General features: G+C 36.8%; 1 long non-coding RNA gene across 1 annotated transcript; it reads right to left on the bottom strand.

Annotated features, from left to right (window-relative positions):
• Positions 1–60: 60 nt before the first annotated feature.
• On the bottom strand, positions 61–5,021 carry LOC129350799 (uncharacterized). Its single transcript, XR_008604319.1, has 3 exons — positions 4,867–5,021; positions 3,843–3,943; positions 61–196 (listed from the first exon to the last, which is right to left on the bottom strand). It is a non-coding gene; the product is annotated as an uncharacterized LOC129350799 (long non-coding RNA).
• Positions 5,022–9,447: the final 4,426 nt, after the last annotated feature.

The raw sequence follows: 9,447 nt of genomic DNA on the forward strand, positions 1-9,447 counted from the left end.
GCTACAGACTGAAATGAAGCTCATGGCTGCCGTTATTGAATTCCTGTTCCAGATCAAATGTTCAGAGCTCACCTTGAATGCAGCCGTCTGCTGTCTGATAGTTTTTCTCATTGTAGTCTTCAATAAAGTCTTTTTCCTCATGTCAGGATGTGGTGAGACTCTTTCTCAGTCTCTGCAGACGTCCCTCATTGTGCATCTCCAGAGAAGAAACACAAAAACTGGTCACTGCTTCAGCATCAAACGTTCTACAGCATTGAGAGTGTTTTAGGAATTCATTCATTGTGTTGTGAACTTTGAAGGAGCAGAAACTTTACAGCTGCCAAAGATATGAGCTCCAATTCTGGATGTTTTTAGGAAATGAAGTTCATCAAATGAACACTTGATTTTTGCTGATAACTCATTAAATTACTGAAGAAATCTAACATAAAAAGCTGTCAACTGTCAGGCAGCTTTTGTTAAAGTTTGTCTATAATTCTATCATCATGTTCTGGAACCAGGACTCTGCAGAAGTTCCTTCAATCAGATACTTGTGTGTTTCTATTTAAGGCCTCAGGTTTGAACGTACAGCAGAGGATTAGAAAGGAGTGATTTTAATATTTAAATCAGTCCAGAAAATGTTTGGAGTAAGAAATGATTAAAATGTTGATTTAGATAGATTTGTGTCATAAATAATATTGTAGAGTCTCACTTAAATATATCCAGATTAGTTCAGTGTATTTACATTTTATAGAATATTTGATTTCTTAATCTCAATACTGTAGAGTCTGACCTTAAATATTATAATAATGATGTCAATTTAAATAATAAATAATATTGTAGTGCAGAGTCATAAACTTTAATCAGCTAAACTTACATAATAAATATCACTGTACAATCTTAACCTGAACATTCATATTATTGAGGTAAATTTACATAAATCATGATATTCTAGAGTCTTAACTGGAATATTTCTAACATGAATCTTTTTGTATTGTGCTGATAAACAACAATCACCAGACTTTCAGATAATATTTATTGTCTGTGGTTGTGAGACTAAATTCCTCCACATTCTGGAACTTTCCATGTAGCAGCTGTAGGAATAAATAAAAATAAAATCTGTTCATTTCCACATTATGCAAATTTATTTATTCTTAATATCTCAGACTGAATGTAGCTGGCAGTAAAAACAAACTCATCTGCTGGACTGAATTTTCCAAAATGGAAACATGGACAGAATTTAACACTCATGTATCCATGGCAACGCTAAAGTTTCTGCTCCTTACCAAAGTTCACAACACAAGTAAAGATTTTAATGTAAAACTTCAGGGATGACTGCTGACCATAAGTATTCTGATCAGTACTTCATGATCAATATCAGGACAGATGTTACAATTCCAGCTGTTCCATTAGACTGCAGTTATTCACAGAGAAATTAAAACATCACATTCCTCATAAAAACTAGATGGGACTTTTATTAAATAAAGAGTTGGTGAATAAACAGTGTAAAAAGTGCAAAGCAGCTCCATTAAATCAGGAGATGTGAGACTTCCACAGCATGGATCACCATCTGCTGTGTTGATTCATAGCTGAATGTCAGAATGAACTGAGCTAGAAAAGCTGCTTTGAGCTGCAACATTACGGTCTGACAATCCAACACCATCACAGTTTTCATCTGGTTGTTTTGCTCCAACATGCTGTGAAGTTCAGTTTTTACCTGAATCAATACAGAGATTCTATTTCCAACTAAGACTGGAATAAAAATTAGAATGTTATGAGGTTATTAATGCAACTAAATCCTTTCAGATGGAAGGATTTACTTACTTAGTTCTAAGTCAAGTTTCAGGTGGAGCTCATTGCATTCACAAAGAAAAACAGCGATACCTTCATAGCAACATCATTTCATCATTTTATAAAAGTAGCATGAACTTTATTAAAACTTCACAACATCAGTAATGAAAGTAAATGTTTTTATCTCGTGTTGAAGCTAAATTTAAAGTCAATTTTAATGAGTTTATGCTGAGAGGAGTGAGAATGGAGCTTTTCTTTCCTTTTTAGAATATTCCCTCAAAATATTCTGTTTATTATTGGCTTTAGAAGCATTTTTCTTTACTTATTTATTTTTAGATACCTCAGACTGATGCACTTTGCTGGTTTGCAGATAATTTCATATACAATGACAATAAAGATCTTCTATTAAAGCATATTTTGCTAAAACAAGAACTGAAACCTTCTCAACCATCTCTCAGTCTGCAAAATTCCAACTGCAACAAAGAATTATCTGATGTAGTTATTATCATAATCTTTACTAAAGCTGCCCTGGAATTAATAAAAATCTGTATATGGACATGATTTTCTCTGATGGAACCACTGAAACTGCATACAATAAAGTAAATCTCTTCTGCACTGCACACATTCTACACTTTTGTATAACTCTGGATGACAGAATATATATATATATATATATATATATATATATATATATATATATATATATATATATATATATATATATATATATATATATATGTTATTTTATCTGATTCCATATTGTTGTTTTTCACAGTAAAGCTCAGGGGTGTCAAACTCATTTTACTCCAGGGACCACATAAATCCAATATGATCTCCAGTGGGCCCCGAGAGTAAAATCACAGCATAATAACCTATAAATAACCACAACTCCAACTTTTCCCCTTTGTTTTAGTTTTAAAAAAAAGTACATTCTGAAAATGTTCACATTTAATGAACTATCTTTTTACAAAATATTATGAATCTGAAATTTCTTAAGGAAAACAAGTTCAATTTCAACAGCAGCCTATTATGCCTCAGTTCACCATTTACACATGCATTGTAACTGCCAGATAACAGTTTATCTACAAAAACACAAAACATTCAGTCACAGGTTTCTGGAACTGAACAATCTAGTATTTTACTTCATGATCAGAGCAACTTGTCAAGTTCTAGAAATTATTTTAAATTTACAGTTTTACAAATTTACAATTTACAGTTAATGTTGTTGTGATTTTTATCATTTGTAAAGTCGTCCCGCGGGCCGAAATGGACTGTCTGGTGAGCCGGTTTTGGCCCACAGGCCCTATGTTTGACATTGCTGGTAAAAAATAATCGGAGGAGATGAGCCGAGTATGTGACGCGATCAAGTACGCTGGTGTTCCGACTGCACATTAACGATGCGTTCTCCCGTTCTCGGGAGTCTGAACGGCCAGTGCATGTACCATAGATATATACAGAAGATCATTATTAATATTATTATTTATATCTATGGCATATACAGTCCATGGGGCCAGCACAATTTTAGTATTGTTGTACGCCGCGAAAAACAGGCCGACGTTAAAACAATAGTTCAGCTAATTAGTTCCGTGTTGAAGGACCTTTTCCTCCCAGTCGCCCGCGCCCCCCCCGACATGCCTCTGCGCCCCCCCAGGGGGGCGCGCCCCACTATTTGAGAAACACTGTTCTAATGCAACGTTCTGCTGGGAAACCTTGACGTTCATGTGGATGTTTGACATGTACCACCACCTAATCAAATCACGATAACTCTGTGTCCTGTTGTACGATGTTTTCCCAACAGATGGCGCTACCCTCATGAATGGAGCATCAACAAGTGACATCTACAACACAACAGCAAAGTCTGGAAGCCAGTGGCCTCCACTTTGAGCACCTCTTGTAATTGTAGAGGCCAAAGATAACTTTTATTAATCTCCTGATGTCTGAATAAATTTGGTTTTGAAATATTTATGCAAGTTTTTCTTTTCCTGATGTGTGTAAACATTATTTTGGCTGACTCTGTATAATGGGTTTCTGACAGGTCACCAGTCAACATCTTTTTATAATAATGACAAACATACCTGCATTCTACAGGAGTGATTTTCCTCATGTGCAGGTAAAGATGTGTGAGGAGCTTAGAGATGACAGGAGCAGGAGTCATCCTCACTAATTCAGCTTCCACCTAGAAACGGAAAGACCACAAACAAACTCACTGATAGACTCTCAAACGTTCAACCTCACAGCCTCAAATTATCTGTTTAGGAAGTGTTGTGTTTCTAAATTCTGCTGAAAGCATTGACAGACATTCTCTTACAGGGTTGTGTAAAAAGCAGCCTGTCCTCTGAGCTACTGAGAAATCTTCCTGAACAAAGTTTCTACGTGTAAATCAGCTCAACAAAAACTAAAGCCTCAGTCAGAGATAACAGGTATTGCAAATTATAAACAACTTTCTTTGTTAACTCAGACTTTCTGCTTCAACCTCACATAAAAAGGGGAGTTTAACTCGTCAGGTGACTGAAAATCAACGGTTTGTGCAGTTCTAGATCCAAAAGTAGGATGTTTCAACTCATGTTTTACTACAAATACATGCAATAATAAATAAATACAATGGTTGGTTGTTAGTTTATTCACTATTAATGTCACTTTATATACTGGATTGAACTTGAGCAGTGGAAGAGAGAAGAAATTTAATGACATTATGTAGATTCAGAGAGGTAATGTTGTTCAATGTTAAGTTAAGCTTGGTTTAATTCAAACCAGCTGAATGTTAAACTTCAGTGCAGCTGAACGGGTTTCAGTGAACCTTAAAGTAAAATAACTTTTTTTAAAGCTAAAATACACAGCAGAGAAATACAGGTTGATAAGTTCCTTCTAATAATGAGGACAGCTGCAGCAGCAACTAACACAGGTGTTCAGCAGTAAGTTAGCCACCTGTGTTAATTAGCCCGCTAGCTAACTTAGCCGCTAAGCTAGCTAACTTAGCCGCTAAGCTAGCTAACGCGTCCGGACCAACTGCTCAAACACGACAAAACACAACTCTTCACAAGTCGCTGACTTAACGTACAACAAAACAACGCTACTGGTTAGAAGCATTTGTCTTCTTACCGTGTTTTACTCCAAAAACGAGGTCTCCAGCAGCCAGAGACGCTAGCAGACGTGCCGACCATAGATACGTACAGCAGACTAGATCCGCTAGCGCGCTGTCTGACCAATCACTGCTCTCTGGCTCTGTCAGTCTAACCAATCACTGCTCTCTGGCTCTGTCAGTCTGCCCAATCACTGCTCTCTGGCTCTCAGTCAGTCTGACCAGTCACTGCTCACTGGCTCCGCCCTCTGAGAATCTTCTTGTCGTTTGGCTCCACACTTGCTGATGACCACTTCCGGTCTCAGAAAATGAAAAAACTGACTTTTTTTCGTTTGTTTCTTACTGATTTTACTTTTTTGTTATTCTAAATATAAAATGAAAATCAAAATATTTTAAAAATTTCGCATATCCCTTTTTGATCATGAAAAGGAAAAACGCCTTGTGTTTCAATTTTATTTTTTGTATTTTAAAACGAAAATCAAATAACCACTCGTGTTTTGTTTTTCAATACCCATTTCAGAACGGAAAATCCAATTGCCAAAATATACACTGACCAATCAGCAGACAAAAATATGCTGTAATTAAAAAGAGTAAGAGTGAATGTAAATTTGAGATTATTTTAAAGAAGTAATTAATATTTGTGCAAAAAAGGAAAAAAACTCAACACAAAATATTTTCTTTTTTACCAGGGCTACCAATGTGAAGATATTTTATTTTTTCTTTTAATCGTTTGAAATTATTTTATTATTAAACAGTTATTTACTTTCTGTTTTAGGTAGATTTATTTTCCAGGTACATGTCCATTGATAGTTTGTAAAGTTGATGAAGAATTTTCTCCAAAGTGTCTATTGTATTTCATGATGCAAAGTTTCACATAAAATTGTTTTCTGTCAGTCAAAACAAGCACAGCAGCGTCCTTGTGTGATTGCTTGTTGTGCTTGTGTCAAGTTATACGAAGTTACATGTATTTGTGGTCAATGTTGAGTTTTTAAACTTCAACTTAGATTCAGGATTTGAAGTTATTGAGGGTTGAAGGCTGAGAAGTGGAACTGTGTCTTAGAAAGACAGAGTTCAGTAATTATTTATTCCATTAAAGTTTACTAAGTTTAATCTATTTTGTTGTTTCTCTAATTAACTTTAAGATACCGATACCCTGATGACAAAGATGAATGAGTCAAGCTTCTGAAACAAAATGCTAAATATAATCACTTTTCTTAAACTGCCGCTGAAACTACAACTCCACTGCCATTTCTGTAGTTCATACTGCTGCTGCTCCTTCTACAGCTGTGATCCCTGCTGAAACTCTTGACTGCTTTTCCAGCTGACAGTCAGACCACTGAGGACATTTCATTCAGTTGATGTTTTTGTTTATTTTGCAAGGAAATAAACAAATAAATGAAATGAAAATGAAATAGTAAATGATAAATGATAAATGAAATGGCAAAGCAATAAATGAAATAGTAAACAAGAAATGAACTGCAAAACAAAAAATGAAATAATAAAAAAAAGAAATAATAAACAATAAATGAAAAATAAAAAACAAATGAAATAGCAAACAATAAATGAAACAGTAAACAAAAAACAAATGGTAAAAATAAATGAAATAAACAATAAATGAAATGGTAAACAAAAACAAAATAGTAAAAATAAATGAAACAATAAACAATAAATGAAATAGTAAACAATAAACAAAATGATAAAAATAAATGAAATAATAAACAATAAATGAAACGGTAAACAAAACTAAATAGTAAAAATAAATGAAACAATAAACAATAAATGAAATAGTAAACAATAAACAAAATGGTAAAAATAAATGAAATAATAAACAATAAATGAAATAACAAACAATAACAGTGAATTACTCCGTAATTTGTACAGAGCAACAGCAGCACAGAGTTCTGAACACTCTGCCAAAAAACCTCCTGATTCTTTTCAGAGGCCTCCTCGGAGCCTTTCTGCTGTCAGGAGCTTCAGCCACCACTTCATCATTCAGTTCAGCAGTAGTGGGAGATTCTGCTGGACCTTGATCAGCTGAAACGGCATCATACAGGTCAGTGTGAACTCTGATGGTTGAAGCAGAGGTGAGCGCAGCCTCATTCAGAGCTGCTTCTGGAGACTCTGCTGGATCTTCTTCTGCACAAGTTGTCTCAGCGACCAGTATGGCAGAGCTCTCTGAAGCCTCATCAGGAGGTGGAACGGTGTCGTCTGAAGAGGAGGCGGCAGCGTCGGCCCAAACAGCAGCTTCATCTGAGGCTTGGTCTTCACAGGTAACAGCAGGAACATTTTCAGCACCAGCAGCTGAGTCTGTGTCTGTGGAGGCGTCGCCTTCCTCTGAGGATGTTTCCACTGGAGGGACGCTCACAGAGGGAGCTGAGACCATGTCACTAAAAGAAGAACCACAAGGGAATGAATAAAATACTCAACTAATCCATCAACTAGTTGAACATTCCATCAAACAAAGCATCCAGCATCCGTCCAGACATCACTTACTGAGAGCTGCTGTCACTGCTGTCCTCTTTGCTGAGGCTCAGAAACGAGTGTTTCAGAGCATCTCTTGGTGAAATTCGTTTCTGTGGATTCAGATACAGCATCTTCATCAGGAGGCTGACGAACAGTTTGCTGTCATCAGTGTCCACATCTGGATACAGCTGCATTTGGAAAAAAAGATTTAATGCTTGTTGAAAACAGCACACATGTTTGAAATCAGCATTTCCATGTTCAGACAATCAAGGAGCTCCTACCTCCACCAGCTCAGACAGACTGTTGAACCTGCTTGAGAAGCATCTCAGAATCTCAGGCGGGAAACCAGTCATGGATTTGTACTCTTTAGGTGTCTGGAAAGCAAGAGAATGTATTTGATATGTCAAAAACAGAAAAACAACTTGATTCATTTTGGCTAAATGTCAAAGAAATCTGTGCAGGACAGGCTTCCATACCTTCAGTTTCCATGTGTCCTCCGTGGACTTGAAATAGAGCTGGGTGTTGGTGCTTTCACTCAGCAGCTCATCACCTGGCTGACCCAGAGTCTTCACCAGAGCTTTCATCTGCAAAGAGAATATCAGCTAAATCAGCAGAAAGATACTGCAGCATCCACTGGAGTTTCAGCATGAAGCTGTGCTGTTAAATCCTAGAAGATCAGAGGACATACCAGGTGATAATGACACCTCTGAGGGAACAGCAGGCTGCCGAGGAACATGGTGGACAGAACAGCACCCACAGACCACATGTCTACTGCCTCGGACATGGGAAGGCCCAGAAGGATGTCAGGAGACCTGAGGAAGGAAGACAACAGTCAGTGATTACACTGACTTCCTGCACAGTTTCACATCTTCATGATTGTTGGTGACATCACATCAGATGAGTCAAAGTAGAGCAGCAGTAAATGAAGCTGGAAGACAAATCTTCAAACCCACCTGTATCCAACAGGCTGCACCACTTTACAGCAAAATGCAAACTTTAAAGTGTGAATCTCAACATTTTTTGGTAGCAAAAATAGGAATTTACATCAAATGTTTTAACCTAGAGAGAGAATTTAGGAACAAAACAGTGAGAAAAATCCGAAAAATTAGGGAGAAAATTATAAACAAGCTGGAATACTCTCTTTTTAGGCAATTTAGTCATGCATTTTAATTTCCAAAGTGGTATTCTGGACGTTACCTTTACAGCTAAATATGATCTTTTAAGTATCGTCATATACTCTTTTGGCTAGTTAAGGTCAAGCACCTATAGTTAAACACCACAAAGCCTGCTGAGAGACAGAAACAAAAAAAAAACAAGCTTCTCTACTGTGTCCTGCTGTGATCTTGACCAAGTCATGTTTCTGTCCGTCTGTCCTCTTACATGTCCGTCTGTCCACTGGGACTCCAGTATGTCTCAGGACAGTCGTCCAATAAGCTGATCCAGGAACAGTGTGTTTATTTTGAGGCCTAATCCCAAGACGCTGAGTCGGTCCAACTGGGACCGAACTTCCAATCTCACTGTAAACAAACATGCAGTTTCCCATGTTGGAATCAGAGACGACTTCTGTTTGGACCTCAAGACAAGACAGAAAAAGAGACAGTTTGTATCTGACGCTAAAATTATTAGCCCTTGATGAGAATCGGAGATGGTGTGTCTTGAATTATTTCTCTCAGAAGAGGAAAAGTGGAACAGAACAGCTCGATAACAACTCAGCTCACAGCACAGGAAGAAATTCTCAATCCTCAGAGGAGGAACCATGAGGACTGCTGTGACTTTTGCTACCACATTTAGCTTAAGGTTCACACTGGGAGGGACTTAAACCCAACATTAATTATATAAAATACTACTAATTATAATACTATTAAGGCTAAAGCTCTACAATGTTATCAATTATGGAGAATAACCCAATTAATTTAATAATGCTGCCAGGGCACTACCCTATTATGAACTACAAAACTTAACCTAACTAATACAAATATTATGGCTAAGACCCTCCAGCATTAATAAATAAGATACTCTACAGAAATATACATGAAAACCCAACAAATCCAAGGATTTCCTGGATCCCTTATACGCAAAATTTGTCTTTAATGAACCACCATAAAAAAGCAAGTGGTGAACCAGAATCAGAAAACAGC

The sequence above is a fragment of the Amphiprion ocellaris genome, chromosome 16 (assembly GCF_022539595.1).
Source record: "Amphiprion ocellaris isolate individual 3 ecotype Okinawa chromosome 16, ASM2253959v1, whole genome shotgun sequence".
Classification (NCBI taxonomy): Eukaryota; Metazoa; Chordata; class Actinopteri; family Pomacentridae; genus Amphiprion; species Amphiprion ocellaris.